The sequence below is a fragment of the Vespa mandarinia genome, chromosome 19 (assembly GCF_050613455.1).
Source record: "Vespa mandarinia isolate Hongniang chromosome 19, ASM5061345v1, whole genome shotgun sequence".
Lineage (NCBI taxonomy): Eukaryota > Metazoa > Arthropoda > Insecta > Hymenoptera > Vespidae > Vespa > Vespa mandarinia.
In genome coordinates, this window is record NC_140828.1 from 2,425,001 (window position 1) to 2,441,602 (window position 16,602).

At 31.5% G+C, this 16,602-nt stretch overlaps 1 long non-coding RNA gene across 2 annotated transcripts in view; it reads left to right on the forward strand.

The window, feature by feature from the left end:
• The window catches only part of LOC118447997 (uncharacterized), a 59,331-nt gene extending 52,902 nt beyond the window's left edge, over window positions 1-6,429 (forward strand). Inside the window, exon 7 of one of the 2 annotated variants that reach the window (XR_014983275.1) lies at window positions 6,282-6,429. This is a non-coding gene — a long non-coding RNA (uncharacterized LOC118447997). Of the gene's footprint in view, window positions 1-4,838; window positions 4,915-6,281 lie in introns of those variants that run through there. The other variant, XR_014983276.1, reaches the window with a different exon arrangement.
• The last annotated feature ends 10,173 nt before the right edge of the window (window positions 6,430-16,602 follow it).

A 16,602-nucleotide genomic window follows, 5' to 3' on the forward strand; every position in this document is an offset into this window, starting at 1 on the left:
AATCTGTCCTTCGTATAATGAGTCCCCCCGCCCTCCTCCCCCCCCTGAAATATGGTTTTTTACTTACCTGATGTTCTTCGTCTATTTTTCTTGAGTTTTATTATTCCTTTTCTTTTATATTAGGTATTAGAATTCGAATACCTATTTGATCCCCATATTGTCATCGTTTATGATAATTATTGTGTCCCTACGCTTTCCCTATTTTTCTATTTTCTTTTTAATTCTATACTTCCTCAATTTTTTCTATTTTTCAACTTTCCTCGATGATTATCGTTCGACAATTCTCATTTATTTTCGGGACTATCTACTTCTACTATCTTCGATAATCTTACTTTCAATAGACTCTCTTATCCCTTCATTAGCTCTGAGACTGAAGGGGCCTTACATTTATTTATTTTTACGTGAGAACGTTCGAACGTTCTGAATACACGCGAGTCCGGTTGGAGTATCCGACGTAAAAATAATAAAATAAAGTCTGCTTTAATTAAATTTGATGTTATTTTATTTCTGTATTAATTTTTTTTTCTTTTTTGTTTTGTTTTATTTCGATAATCTACCCCATCATCCAGACATCAGAAAATCAAAGGCACAATTAGTCTTCTACGTCATTAATACGAATGTGTGTGTGTGTGTGTGTACGTGTGCGTTTGCGCGTGTGTGTATATATATATATATATATATTTTTATGTACATATATCGTGATGAAAGGAGGAAGAGTAAAAAATATATACTATATTTTGTAAGCCATAAGTCATTAATTTATCTTCTATTTATCACTTCTCTTTAGTCGTTAAAGGCGTGAGCGGCTGTAAACGTTACAAACATCGCGCCATAGAAGCTTATTTTATTTTTATTGTTATTTTTCTTTTTTTTTTTTTTTCATTTTTTTTCTTTTTTTTTTTTTTTTTTTTTTTCTTTTTTCTTCGTCTTCTTTTCTCTCCATTTATCTTTCGCTCGGTGTAAACTTTCTGTTTGCAGGTAAGAAGGAAAGAGAAGAGAGAAAACGGAAGTACATTGTATAGGAAATAAACGATGCATTTGACATTTTATATTTATATATAATAATCATTAAAAATTTATCGTTATCAGAATTAGCGAAATAATATTTCCTAATTTATATCTATAATCGTATATGTAGATAATTAACGAGGAAAAGAAAGAGAGAGAGAGAGAGAGAGAAAGACGATGCGATAATTTCTTAGAATACGGTGCTAATTGATAAATTATCATAGAAATTCAAAGAAAACATTTTTCTATTCTTACATTTTTCCTCTCTCTCTCTCTCTTTCTCTCTCTCTCTTTCTCTTTCTCTTTCTCTCTCTCTTTCTCTCTCTCTCTTTCTTTGTCTCTTTCTCTCTCTCTCTCTCTCTCTCTCTCTCTTTTAGTCTCGAGTATTATTTGAGATATACGTGCGAACGTCGCAAATGTTATTTGATAATGTCGACGAATATTATCTATTTCTATCTTTTTCATTTCTCTGTTTATTTCGAAAAGTTATTAAGGTGATACGTCGAAGTAAAATCCTTCATTCTATTCTTTCACACTCTCACTATCTCGTCTATGTCATTCGTCTCGTAATATTATTCAAATTTACAATTCTCATGGGACACAGTAGAGTGGTCGAGTTGACTCAAATTAATTGAAATATACGTAGTGCGACATTTGAAGGGTCCAATGGGAAACCATATTAGTCCGTTTTATGTTTTAGTAATGGAAATTTTATGCAATTTTTTCTTTTTTTTTTTCTCTCCTTTTTCTCTGTTTTCCTTTTTTTCTTTTTCTTTTCTTTTTTTTTTTTTTTTTTTTTTTTTTTTTTAGAGAGATTATTTAATTTCTAATTATAAAATATTTCATTGTTGTCCATGATAGTTGAACAAAATTTAAGAAAATTTGGATTATTATTATTATTATTATTATTATTATTATTATTATTATTATTATTATTATTATTATTATTATTATTATTATTATTATTATTATTACTAACGACGATAATTACTGTAATAAAAAATTTCGCACTCGGCCAATTAAAAGTGTTATATCATGTTAAAGTTTCTAGACGATCTAATTAATGTCCAGTGGTACATAATTACTCATGCAGTCATGTAAATACGTAAGAATCATATTTTACTGGTTGATGTTAAAGTGAAAAAAAAAAAAAGAGAAAAAGGAAAGATAGAAAGAAAAAAGAAAAAGATGAATAGAAAGCAAAAAAAATTCAAAAGGGCGAGAGAAGGGATGTTTCCAAGAGAAAAGACCGGAATATCAAACGAGCGATCCGTGTAATTCGCTTCCGTACGATCGAATTCACCGGATATCTTTGTAAGATTTTGACAAATCTCGCGCGAAATATCGTTAGCTCTGAGAAAATCGCGCAGGGTGAGAAAAACATCCCCATTTTATCATTTAACTTTGACAAGTTAAGGGTAAAAAACAACAACAAAAAAAAAAAAAGAAAAAAGAAAGAAAAACGACGACATTAAAATCGATTTATCAAAGTTATTAAATTTATACTCGTTTTTTAATCATTAACATAGAATCATTTGATCGATCTTACCTTTAATTATTTACGTAATAATTTCAAAACCAAATTTAATAATTTTAATAAAATTAAATAATTTCAAAAAAAAAAAAAAAAAAAAAATCGAATTTTATTGCTTTTCGTCGTGCTGAGTTTTTTTTTGCTTTTTTCTTTTTGTTTTTCTTTGCTTTTTGTTTTTTTTTCTTTTTTTTTTTTTTTTTTTTTTTGTCCTTGTGATCATCATGCTACACATCGTATCTTATTTAGTTAGAAAATATAAAAAGGATCGATAGCTCGCAATATTTCCATATTGCGACGTATAACGTTTAGATAAGGGTTTGCGAAATAGTATGATTAGAATAATAAACAGACTCTCACGAGTATCCGGATGGGAAAGTTAAAAGGACTTCCTTGTAAGGACTTTCTAAGCGTGATAGGGACATTAGTATAAGCGATCTTTCAACGATCGGACAGCTTTGCAAGCACGATAAGGAGATATCAACGCGCGCGTATACATTTTCTTCTTACGTTGTTTTATGTCATGCTAATATGATTACGATTAAGATAACGTCGTATATAAAGATAATATATTTCTCTTTTATTAATTTATTTGAAAGTTTTTTTTTTTTAAATAAATTCGTAAAAAATTTTTAATTGTTTCGAAAATTATATAATAACGATCGAGTATATAAAACTTATTATTATCGTAAAATTAAATTAAATAAAATTAATTATATTGACACGATGATACATTTAATTATATTATTTTTATATTATTTTAATTTTCAAAAATGGTCGATTTATATTCATGATATTATTTTGAAGTATGTAGATGAATTTAATTGATAGGTAACGTAGTTTAAAGAGAATGTTTTATTCGAGATTTGAAAGATATATAACACGACGAACGATAATAAGGACACTGACACGTCTCAACATTTTCGAGGAAGACGATGCGGATCGTTTATCCGTTTCACTTCTTCCTTATGAGGAATAAACGAGAAAAAAAAGTTGAGAGAGAGAGAGAGAGAGAGGGAGAGAGAGAGATAGAGAGGGAGAGGGAGGAAGAGAGAAAGAAAACACTTATGGGAACCGTGTGTGAAGTAAGACTTTGTTCGAACGAGCGAGCACAACCATCCACATTGCAACCTCCTACGTTAGACTATAAATCTCTCGCAACAACCGAGCCCGCGTTGACTTAGAGAGGCGCAATTAAAAAGCGGAACGTACGTCCACCATGGGCTTCTTCTCTTCGTACGAAACAGTCGAAAAAAAAAAAAAAAGTCAACACAAACAACAAACTCCGTCTAGAAGAAAGAGAAGACGAGAGAGAACATGTGGATAATAAAGAAAGAAAAGAAAATTACACATGGGAAAGATGACTCTGGAATAATTTTGCAATAAGTTTGTTATACTCTTTCTCTTTTGTCCCTTGCTCCTTTTCGAGCTAACAATTCTGTTTTATTATATTTCATTTTTTTTCTTTCTTTCTTTCTTTCTTTCTTTCTTTTTTTTTTTGTTCTTCTTTTTATCATTTCAATTATCGAAAGACGAACAATTGTAGAATTGATTCTTTTGCATCTTCTCGATTTTTTTTTTTTCTTGTTTTTCTTTCTTTCTTTCTTTCTTTCTTTATGTTTGTCTTGCACGTAGCAAAGGAGTGAAAGAGGAGAGATAGATAGAGAGAGAGAGAGAGAGAGAGAGAAAGAAAGAGAGAGACAAACTTTCGAAAGGACGATCCTACTATAAAGTGTAATTTCCGTTTGAGAATAGCGAATGATGGTGGTATTAGTGGTAGTGGTCTTCTCTATGTATTTGACTTGTAAATTGTCCGATTTAAATGGCGCAGGCGAAACGACTTTCCAAGCGACTATATTGGGATTTAAGAGGCCGCGAACGTACTAGGAGAAAGACGCTTTGTAATCTATAAAGATAAATGTATATTGATTAGGCTTCTATTTTTTATTTCTTTATTTTTTTGTTTTTTTTTTTTTTTTTCCCCTCCTAAAAATTAAAAAGACCTAGTACGTTTGAAGAATCGATTTTTGAAGTTTTTGAATTCTATTTCTTTTCCTCGAGGGAATGAAAAGACGATCTTTTTTTTATATACATAAGGGAGAAAGAAGGGAAAGGAAGGAAATTTTTTTGATAATTTTCACCTCGAGATATCGTCATCTTGTTAAAATCATGCTAAAGATCATCCCTTTTTTCTTTTTTTTTTTTTTTTTTTTTTTCCATTTTTATTTTCCCTCCTTTTTTATTATTATTATTATTAAAAATATTCTTTTTCTTTAAAAGGAGTTTCCGTTACTTCCAGAAACGCATTGAAATCGTCGAGAAATTAGGAATCGTCGGCTGGCTAAACATCGAGCGAAATGACGTCGTTAAACGGTAGGAGAGAAAAAAAATGGAGATAGGACATAGGAAGTGACAGACAGACAGACAGACAGACAGACAGAGAGACAGAGAGCGGGAGAGAGAGAGAGAGAGAGAGATATGACAAGAGCAAGCAAGCAAAAGGGACTATTTCTGGCGACCCCTCGAAAGTCGTCACCACCCGCACGTTTCTCAGCATACCGGGAGCCCTTGTGAATCGTAGGGGTTGAAGACTTTCGTCGAACGGAGGGGATGAAACCGGTCCCTCTGTGTTTGATCCGCAAACACTGTAATTGCCTAGAATATTATATTAGGTACGCCGTCGTACGAATGACGACGGAGGTGCTGGAGAATCGATGATCCTCCTGCCTGCCTGCCTGCCTGCCTGCCTACCTTTCTGCCTGCCTTTCTGCCTGCCTGCCTGCCTGCCTGTCTGTCTGCCTGTTTGCTTGCTTGCTTGCTTGCTTGCTTGCTGCTATTGCTGTTGCTTTGTTGCTTTTGCTTTTGCTTTTGCTGGTGGGGGATGAGAATTCTAACAGTACCTGAAGGGTGGGGATAGTAAAAAGGAATACACTCGAAGAGGGGGTTGCTAACACCCCACATATACTACTTCACCAAAGACTACCTCCGCTCACAATAATTTATTTTACTTTCGTGGGAGGGAACACGTTCTCTCTCTTCTGCCTCTGGCAGGTATGCATTAAAGAGTTTTCCCTTGTTTCTTTCGGTCTATCTCTCTCTTTATCTCTCTCTCTCTTACTCTCTCTCTCTCTCTCTCTCTCTCTTTCTCTCTCTCACTCTTACTATGACCCTTTCTATTTTTCTTTCATCTTTCTACTTCTTTCTACTCCCTCTCTCTTTTCTTCTCTCTTTCTCTCTCGCTCTCTTACTTTCTATTAGTACTTTGAACATTGACAAAGTTTTTCTTCGTATTATTACAAAAATAGAATTGAGCTTTTCTATTTGTTATCCTTATCTTTAAATAATATCAAAATGATCGTATAGAAAATAATATTACTGTGTTGCATTTGAAGTGGATAACTTAATATTGGCAATTTCAATTTGTCTCAGGAGAATTTTTACTTTCATTTTCTCTTTCTCTTTTTTTAATCCGCCATTGTTACATTATCTTTCTCTTCATTTCTCTTTCTCTCTCTCTCTCTCTCTCTCTCTCTCTCTCTCTCTCTCTCTTTCTCTCTCTCTTTCTCCCATTTATTTGCTAAGGATGTTATCTGATTAAAAGATCTTCTTAATTAAGTTATCTCATGCAATTACGTCGTTGTCAAGCGAGACTTATTTTCTTCCCTCTCTCTTTCTCTCTTCATCCTTCATTTTTTTTTTTTTTTTTTTAATTTTTTTCTTTTTTTTTTTATTTCGTCGTAAGAAGAAACGATGGAATTTAGACTAGAGGATAATTTGAGAAAGTCGTCACATTGATCAACGTAAACGATTTCGAGCATTATTATGCTGAATCCAAATGATCTAATGGCTTGGACAAAGTTGCCTGACACTACGTATGTATCTAAATGTGCCTTTTAAAATAACAAAAGGTCAAGGTCAAAGCAAATGTCGACTGTAATGCAAATTATGCAAATTATATGTGTACTCTATGAGTTTTTCGCCAATTAGACGAGTATTCGTCACGTTTTTAGAAGAAGAAGAAGAAGAAAAAAAAAAAGAGAAATTATAAGGATCATTGAAAAAAAAAAATGATAATTGAAATTATTTTGTAAATTTTTGTTATAATTTTTACGAGTTAGAAAGTTTCTCTTGGTATTTCTTACAAGAAATGAATAGAAAATCAATGACGAAAATTTCCGTAACTCTTTAAATATTCTAACAAAGTACAAACAAGCGCAGTGTACCGAGAGTGTTTAGGAAGGAAAGAGTTCCGGGTTGAAGTAACATATTCATACAGAGAATGATCGGTGTACGAGAATGAACTTTGACCTGGCGTGTAAGACAAGACAAAACTTATTATTTCCAAGTCGAACTTTTTCATCGTAGATCTTTTTTTAAGTATGATTACATATTAGCATACTAGCACATAACTATCTTTATACATTTTTCTACATCGATCGAGTTAACAGCTTCTCGCGATACTCATAACATCTATGTATATGTATATTTATTACTTATATACTTCTGACAGACAGGTATATTCATATCACATACACGTGTTGTTGTTTTAAGGCCGTCGCTGATCGATTTCATACAGGCCACGGTCGTCGATTCGTTCTTATACATACACATGTTATAAATCTTTATGAGGTGTCTAAAACTTATCAAAAAAAAAAAAAAAGAAATAAATAAATAAATAAATAAATAAATAATAATAATAATAATAAAAATAAAAATAAAAAAAAAATTAAAAGGAACAAAGTCATAAGAGGATTAAATTAATATCAATTTTTGTATGTCACGTAGTATCTTTTTTGTCGAGAAATTTTACTATATCATTTTTCTTTTTGATCCTTCGTTTATATATATATGTGCATATGAATAAATGTTGTTATACATTATGCACTTTTATAAATAAATACTTTCTCGTATTTTGTTTGTACTTATATTTGTAAGTTTAATTAACAATTTAATTCAAAGTATAGAAAGCGTGTGATTTTCTTTCTTCTTCTTCTTCTTTTTTTTTTTTTTCTTTTTTCTTTTTTTTGTTCTCTTCTTTAATTTTATTATTTAATTCCATTTTTTTTTTTTTTTTTTTTTTTTTTTTTTTTAATTGACAATTAACACAGTCGAAGCTAATAGACCGTAAACAATTGGTCAAAAGAGGAAGTAGAAAGTGCATCGACAGAATAGAATCATTAGCTGTACATCTCCAAGTCGTATTACGTAAGAATGACTAAAGATTCCGCGATTTAATGAAGCGTGATAGACAGTCCAACATGAACGAAAGTTATACTATTTGTTTCGAAGAATTATTTTCGTAATATCGATACATCGAAAGTATATTTTACGAATCGAGTATCTTATTCTTCTCGTTCTTACGATTGTAAGAGAATGCATTTTTTTTCTTTCCTTCTTTTTTTCTCTTTTGAAATAAAAACGAAATCTTAAGTCCTAATCAGTGAATCAAATTTAGGAATAGAAAGTGATTTCTTTTTTTTAAAATTCGAAATAGCAAAATGAAAGAATGATAATAAAAATTGAGAGAGAGAGAGAGAGAATGAATGAGAAGGAAGTTATATATTTAATTTATAAATAAAATATATAATGAGATCAGGAGTTACAAATATATATTTTGAAAATAAAAAAAAAAAAAAAAAAAGAAAGAAAAAGAAAGAAAGAAAGAGGGAAAGAGAAAGAGAAAAAGAGAGACAGACAGAGACTGAGACAGAGGGTGAGACAGGTTATTTATAAAAAAAAATATAATATGATAGCAGTCGTATATTTATATCATATCTTGAAAGTAAAAAAAGATAGAGACAGATGGATGGACAAAGGGTGAGAAAGAGAAAGAAATACGAGAGATGAACTCTGATGTTCAAGAGCAAGAGAGAGGGAATCCTTTCACCGTTTCTCCGCGAGGGAAAATTGCGTGCGAGAGTTCACGTGGCTTCGTGCTCAGAATGAAGTCTCTTCTGTAATTTCAGGGCGGACGATGGCATGGCGGTACCTTCGACGATCGTCAAGAGTGAAAAAGAGGGTGAGAGGGTGAGAGTAGGAAAAGAGAAGGGAAGTTAGAGGGATCGATGTGGTTTGGCAGAGTTTATGCACTCTCTTTCTCTCTCTTTCTCTCTGTCACACACACATACACACGCGCACACACACACACACACACACACGCGCGCGGAGGATTTCAGTTCAACTCACTCACCTCTCCGAAAACGCAGAGGGACGTTGCACGCGGAAAGCCCTCTCCGTAAGTCCGCGGGGGTGGTTTTATTGATCCAGACTAACCACGCCTTCCACCCTTACTTGCCACGCCTACGAGCCACCCCCCAGGGCCACCTCGCGAATCAGTCAAGGGTGGCTGCTATGTTTTTCTTTCTCTCTCTCTCTCTCTCTCTCTCTCTCTCTCTCTCTCTCTCTCTCTCTCTCTCTCCTCTCTCTCTCTCTCTCTTTTTCTCTTGTATGTATCGTATGTACGTACACATACACATATACCCTCTTTAGTGTCTACACCCTCTGCAACGATTACGAAATTTTGCCGACGGCTAAATTCGATAGTATAATCGCAAACTTTAAAAAAAAAAAATATCCATTTCTTTCGATTATATTTTTTCATATAACAGTTATATTACGAAGGGCTGAGAAGATTTTGAAAATCGATCATTATTTCTTCATAAAAGAATTTCGTTCGATCATTTAAAATAATTACGATAGAAAATGAAGAGGATCATTTTCTTTTATTAAAATTACAATATTGTGATGTTGTGATAAAATGAAAATATTGATTGATCTATCGTCGTCCTATGAAAATCTGAGAAAATGTGTAGAAATTTCATTTGCACTATTTTGTCTCTCTCTTGAAGAATTCATATTAACGTGTTTGCGATCAATTATCGTGATACATTCTCTGATCAATCAATGGATCCTCTGTATATTTCGAAAAAGAAAAAATTAAACATGGAATTAGGATCGTATTAGAATTTTATCACTGAAATAATCTCAATGTTATATTTGACAATTATCAATTAATATATTTCATATCATTAATCCATAAGAAACAATTTATTATAGATTTGTATATAATTATTGAGATTAATTATAACGATAGTTTATCATATTGTATGATATTTTTCTTTGATGGATTAATATTGTATTTTAATTAAAAATACAATCAGATAATTGTTAAATGTATTAAACGATTCCCTTGGCAATAGAATTTTTTACGTTTTGATAAATAAAGATAAGATCGTAAGCTCATGAAAAATTGAAAATCCATAAAGATTTTCGAAGGATTTGCTTTTGTAAGATTTTCGTAATATTTAATGGAAAATACATTCATGATTTATATTCGACAAATCTTATTCATTTGAGTTGGACTAACGGATGAATTTATTTAATGTCATTTATTTTTCGTTGATGAAAAACATCTCGAATATTAATCTAAATATCGAATCCAATCAAATTTTAATAAGTCTTCTTTTTTTTTTTTTTTTTTTTTTTGGTTCGTATACTTTCACCATAATTTAATTTACGTTTTTTGTTTTTTGTTTTTTTTTTTCTTTCTTTCATTCATTCTTTCTTTCTTTTTCAATGGCACAGAAATGAGATTATTATGTAAGATTGATATAAATTAATGTCCAAACGAAGTTGTGGTTAATCTTTTCTTTTTGTTTCTTTTTGTTTTTTCTTTTTTCTTCTTTTTTTTTTTTTTTTTTTTTATCTTCCTTCACAGAAAGCGAATGGTCTTTGGAACTTTTACTTTCTTTCAATATCGTACGAAAAAAGAAAAAAGAAAAAAAAAAAGAAAAAAAAAAAAGAAAAATAAAACGACCATCGTTTAACCGTGGCATCATTTTACACAACGTAGTTGTATTTGCATCGTCGAGGAAGAAAGTAACACGCGTGTATGCTCTTACATTTTCTCTCTCTCTCTCTCTCTCTCTCTCTGTCTCTGTCTCTCTCTCTCTCTCTCTCTCTCTCTCTCGTAGCCTATAGTTTAGTGAAAGCTCAGTTTCGTTCGATGCTTTACGACTTATTTCGCTTCAGCTCGTCTACTTAAGAATTCCATCGTCTATCTTCGCGAGTTCGACGCGCGGAAAGAAAATTTAATGTCGCGTTTGTATGCACTACGAAGGAAAGGGAGAGAGAGAGAGAGAGAGAGAGAGAGAGAGAGAGAGAGAGAGAGAGAGAGAGAGAGATAGGGAGAACAATCGTTTTCTCGTAGTTATGCTATCGATTATTACGAAGGAAAACGCGCGTCATATTTGACGATCAATATAATATGTACTTACTATATCTTTATTATCGACAAATTCTTTTTTGATTTATTTATTTGTTTTCTTTCTTTTTTTTTTTTCTTTTTTTTTTTTTTTTTTCAATCGGATATCCAAAACTTATCACTTATTTTTTAAATAATTGACTAAAATGATTCATATATATCGTATAAAAGATATTGTTAAATTATTCTCGTTTGTAGATCACGATAATCGAGAAGTGGAACGTTGAAAACGTAAGAAATGTAGATCGCAAAATGTAGATCCAACGGGATAAGTTCTTCTACCTTATAAGTAAAACATCAGTATAAAATATCAACTAACAAGTGGACGTGAAAGGTGGAAAAAAAGAGATGGATACATAGATGAATATTAAAATGTAAATAATAAACGTCCAATGTGTTACGTTAGCTAAACGAAGAACGAAAAGTGCCAAGAGATTTGCGAAGATGTTCAGCGTCATTGCAACGTGCCAGGGAAATTTCCTTTCTCTCATGGTCTCATTATCGGACCTCACCGTGAAACTGATCCGTCGAACTAACCTCCTATTCATCTCCTATTCACCTCCAATTCACCAGCATCACAGTCATCCTGTTTCTAACTTACCAATCTATAGACTCGTGTTTATACTTACGTCTAATTTTCAAAGCCATTCACGATATTATAATTACAATATTTCTATATCTATTTTAGAACTTCTAATTTCGTATTTCTTAAAGTACGAGAAATAAATATTTGTCTCTCAAGAGATTTCAATCTTTGTTTCTGTTAAAGGAAATTTTTTAAGAGTAAGTAAAGTGGAGAAAAATTTTCTTTTTCTTTTTCTTTTTATATATATATATATATATATGTGTCATTCAGTAATTATTATAATATATAAAATGATAGATAAATTTGTTAAATCTTGTTAATCTTCGTAAGTAGTTCAAGACAAATGATTTCGTAATCGTGTTCTTTCTTGTATTCCTTTTTTATTTTTATTTTTATTTTTATTTTTCGTGATAGCTACATGCGTGAATTCGTAGTTGTAGATTGCAATCGATCGTTACGTGGAGTTAATATTTACGTTCCAGGTGGACGTTTTAATTATGTGAGTTCTACCCGTCTGTCGATGACATCGACCAGGTCCTCATGATGACGTAATCCTGGACTCGATATAAATCGAGCACGTTCTGGGATACATGGTGGGTGGTAAAGGAGGAGGAAAAGGAGGAGGTAAAAGAGGAGAAGGAGGAGGAAGAGGAGGGTAATAGGTGGTGAACGCACGAGGGTTCATAAGTGGGAGATATAGGAAGGAAGGGGGGAGAGAGAGAAGGTCGATGCACAATGAGTTATTTCGAGTTACTTAGCTCATCGACCTGAATAAATACGATGTCGAAGAATTTCACATGTTTCTATATAATAATATTTGATAAATTTTGATAAAGTGTCATTAAGTTGATTAATAATAAAAATAACACCTCCTTACTCGTGGCTCTAACTAATAACAATAATGATAATGATAATGATAATGATAATGATAATGATAATGATAATGATATTTATTAAATGAATTACAACCCTTAGATATGGTAATATAAAAGGGTACAACAATGAAAAGGAAAAACAAAGAAAAAAAAAGAGAGAGAGAGAGAGAGAAAATATTGACAAATATCAATCGAAAAATTGACAAATGGATCAATCCATTAAACGATCCTAATAAATTATTTTTATTTGATCTAATAATTAAAAATACTATCGTCATTTAAACTTGAATATAATTTTTATCCAATTAAAGATAAATTTCGATCGAGAAATCTTTGTATTTTATATATGTATATCTATATAAAGAAACAATTCATATATTCTACGAAAGATTAATGAAATCATGAAAGATTATGAGATAGCCTTGAAGAATTGTATTATATTATAGCTACTTATAATGGCTAATCATTTTTGTTGAAAGAGATGAGTTTAGTCCTTGAGAAATCAAATTAAGAAATGATTTCTCTTGACGAACTTCTTTGAATTCTTTTATTTTAATACTTTTAACTTTTAATAGATGTGTCTTTATTCGTTCTTCAGGTTTAAAAAAAAAAAAAAAAAAAAAAAAAAAAGAAGGAAAAAAAATGAAAGGAAAAGAAAAGGAAGAATAGAAAAAGTAAAAAAAAAAAAAAAAAAAAAAAAAAAGAAAAAGGGAAAAAAAAATACAGGGAGAGAATAATTATCGTAAAAATTGTAGCGTGCAGCGAATGGCGAATGGATCTCATTAATTTCAAGGTCCTTTCGTCTTCCTCGATTATTCCTACGAGTATCTAATTATTATATATTGTTCGATTGTATCGAGAAAGGTCGTGGTGCTGTTACTGTAATTTTCATTCTTCTTTATATATTCTCATCATTATTTATTCATAATATTTCCAATACATTATAACAATGCAATCGATCGTTCATTATTAATATTTTTCATACTAATATCTTTCACAATTTTAAATTCAAATATAATATATTATTTAGTTCTATTCAGAAACGTATCGTCCTTATATAGAGACTCGAATTCCGGAAGTACTACATTAGAGAAAGAATCGATGAAGCCATTTGGGAAGGGTCTTGTCGTTTAATTAATTACTAAAGTGACCCAAATCTTATACCATTTTTATTTTGTTTATTTAAATAAATTACATTTTATCCGATAATTAAATCAGAATAAAATATTATTCAATCTATGAGAATTAATAAAGGTAATTACTTAAAATATTATTATTATTATTATTATTATTATTATTATTATTATTATTATTATTATCATCATCATTGTCCTTTGTTCAACTATGTTGTGGAAAAATCTGAAATAAATAATTTGATTCAATTATTTTTTAGACTTTTCGATTGGATCAATTTTTGTCGGCAATAATATATGAAAATAATTGTTCTCATTGAAAATAATCATATCATACATATCTACAAATATACGGATATATTAAACATATAATATATCTCAGAGTATTCTCTTAAGTAAAACGTGATACCGATATCTTATCCGATAGAAGGGATCGTTCGAGTGATGTTGTACGACCCAATTCGAAATCCACCATGATCGATAAATCACCAAGCGTTAATCCAAAATGATTCTCATAAGTATTATCTGTAGAGATTGGATTCGTTTCTTTGAAGAATCAAGAAGAAGAAAGATAAAAGGAGTAAAAGTAAAAAAAAAAAGAAAAAAAAAAGAAAAAGAAAGAGAAAGAAAGAAAGAAAGAAAGAAAGGAAGGAAAAGAAAAGAAGTACGAAAAAGAGAATGAAAGATAGAGACGGGTACTAGCGTATTACGTACATATACCTGGATCGATCTTTTGAGGAAGGGCAAGCGCAGAAGTTGAAGGAAGAAACGAAACTAGACTTGCGACACAAAATCATCTCTCTCTCTCTCTCTCTCTCTCTCTCACACACACACACACAATCTTTCTCTTTCTCTTCTTTTCTCTTTCTCTATCTTTCTCTTTTTCACTCATTCACTCTTACCACATTTGTTCCTCTTGAGTGAGAAAATCGGTCGGCAGGATAGATAGATCCGTGACGCCTCGTAGCTCCTTCGCGGCATATAATCCCTTTAATCAATTAGCTCGACGTCGAAATGAAGCAATTCTCTTGTCGAAGAAGATGAGAGAGAAAGAGAGAAAGAGAGAAAGAGAGAGAGAGAGAAAGAGAGAGATAAGGAGAAAGAGTGAGATAGAGGTATATATGATGTGCTATGAAGAAAGATGGAAATATTGAAGGAGGTGGGATTCTAAAAGGCAACACGTTCGCCTTCTCGATTCTTATTCGTGGTAAAACGAGACGTAAGCATGGATATTAATTATCTAGGGCAGAACATAGTGCTCTCATACAATGCTCCATCTTTGTGTCGAGGATCTTAGCTACATCGATAGATGAGACAGCCCACCCGTGACTTTCGCTTTTTCCTACCCTCCAGCCATTATCATCATCGTTCTCTCTCTCTCTCTCTCTTTCTCTCTCTCTCTTTCTCTCTTTCTTTTTCTTTTACTATTTTTTCCCTTTTTTCCTTCTCATGCACGATCGCCTCATTATCTATGAGTTTGTCGTAAGTTGCAAAGAGAAAGAGAGAGAGAGAGAGAGAGAGAGAGAGAGACAGAGAGAAAATTAGTATACATCGGAGATGTCTTTGAAGATCATTCGGTTGAATTAATTTCGATCGAGTTTCGAGGTCGAAAAAGCATGATTTATATCAGGAAGCAAAGGATCGATTGAACGATTGATCGATCGATCGACCATGATCATATTATTTTTCTTAAAAGTGTATCCATTATTATTCTTTATATGTGTTGTAAATCAATGACACTTACTTTATCTAGAGTTAAACGATAAAGAAGATACGAAACTGGGCCAACTATTTATATTACCGCAACGTTTGTCATAGGTGGATGATGCATCAACAACGTCTCGTGCTCGTTATTATTATTGCATATACGCAATAGCAATAATAAATCGACGATTTAGCAAGAGTTATTTCAGCAATCGGTAAAAGAGTTCTCTTTGAGAATACCTTTAAGATGCGGTTCAATTTTTGATTATACTCGCTTTAAATATTTTTATTCTTAATTATTGGATTAATTAGTAATCCATTCTCTCAATGATATATTTATCTATATCGGTAAAAAAGTTCGCTTTGAGAATACCTTTGAGAAGCGATTCAATTTTTGATTATCCTCACTTTAGATATTTTTATTCTTAATTATTGGATTAAATTAGTAATACCTTTTCTCAATGATATATTTATCTATACATATATACTTACATATACACTGACGTACGTATGTATACATACATATATATATTTATGTATGTATGTATGTATGTATGTATGTATGTGTTTCTTTCTATTCTATTCCTTCTCTTCTATCTTATTTCCCAAAGGAGACAACTGCGTGGGAAAATATCGACTCGAGTTAAGTTCCTTCCTTCATGTTTGTCAATGAGATAGGAAATGCTGAGGATAAAAGTTAGATCTTGAAATATCATCGAATTTAATTTCTCTCGTCTCTTCTCTTATGCAATTCAAAAGCATTAGACAGAGAGGAAGAGAGAGAGAGAGAGAGGAATTAGCCATTCCACGACGTATTACAAGATAGAGATCTATTTATGCACAGTGATGAAATCCCATTGTGTGATCTCTTTCACAGACACACCATCAGACATATTCGATCTATACTAATCTTTAATAGATTCGACATTTGTATTTTGTAGATTAAACGATCAAATAAATTCGATCATAGTGTTTAATCTAATGTTTTCACGCGATACAAATCTAATACTTGCCCTAGAAATTCTGTGTTTGGTGATATAATCAAAAAGAGAGAAAGAAAGAGAGAGAGAGAGAGAGAGAGAGAGAGAGAGAGATGAATACTATTTTCTCTTAACTAAATTTTCTAACATTGTTCAAATTCTCTTTTACTGCAACTGTTAAATAAGATCATAATTTCGTGCCAACGCCAGACGACAAACCGTCGTTCTCCTTCCTTGATAAGCTCGTGCATGCTGAGATTTTAATACTTTTTTTTTTATCCCCCCCTCTCTTTCTCTCTTTTATTCTTGCGTGATTACGAGTCAACGGCAGTTCGCACGTTCTTTGAATTCGTCAAGGCTAATGAGGCTCGATTGATCGTGCAGATGACTAAGATAATGAATTATATATATATATATATATATATATATATATTATATTAATTTATTTATAAATATCAATATATTTTACATGAACATATATATATTATCAGATTGAATGTTAAAATGAATATAATTGACAGT